Below are 477 nucleotides of genomic sequence, written 5' to 3'. Positions count from 1 at the left end.
ATAAAGTATAAGATAATGTTCGTATAGAGATTCTAGAAAAAGAAAGATGCAAATCTCGTATTACCACAAGCTGGGGTTGACTTCGTTCATGTAAGATAACCGATTCCGCCGGTCGGATTGTCTCTCTGTCTAGAGCACTGGGTAGGAAGAACTGTGTTTGTGCCGTTATCCTTCGCGGCTGCAATGAACATTCAGGCTCGTCGCTTTCGTATCCATTTTCAGAGTTCAGTTCGTAATCATACCCGGGGTTCATTTCGTACCAAAGTGATGAAATATGAAATTACAAATTAATATAGAAGGGAACCCCAATCTATAGTGGTGACCAGACAAAATGTCTTGGGCGCGTACTGTTGTCCATTGTGTACATTGAATCTTCGAGCATGTAACCTTCGTGTATTGCAATGGACTCATCCACTTTTAAAAAGTACATTCCTTAGGAGTTACGACGACCACGTGGATATTGTGAGGTGGATGTAA

This window comes from Capsella rubella, unplaced genomic scaffold, assembly GCF_000375325.1.
Source record: "Capsella rubella cultivar Monte Gargano unplaced genomic scaffold, Caprub1_0 scaffold_29, whole genome shotgun sequence".
Classification (NCBI taxonomy): Eukaryota; Viridiplantae; Streptophyta; class Magnoliopsida; order Brassicales; family Brassicaceae; genus Capsella; species Capsella rubella.
The sequence above is the reverse complement of the archived record's forward strand: the minus strand, read 5'-3'. Positions refer to the sequence as shown.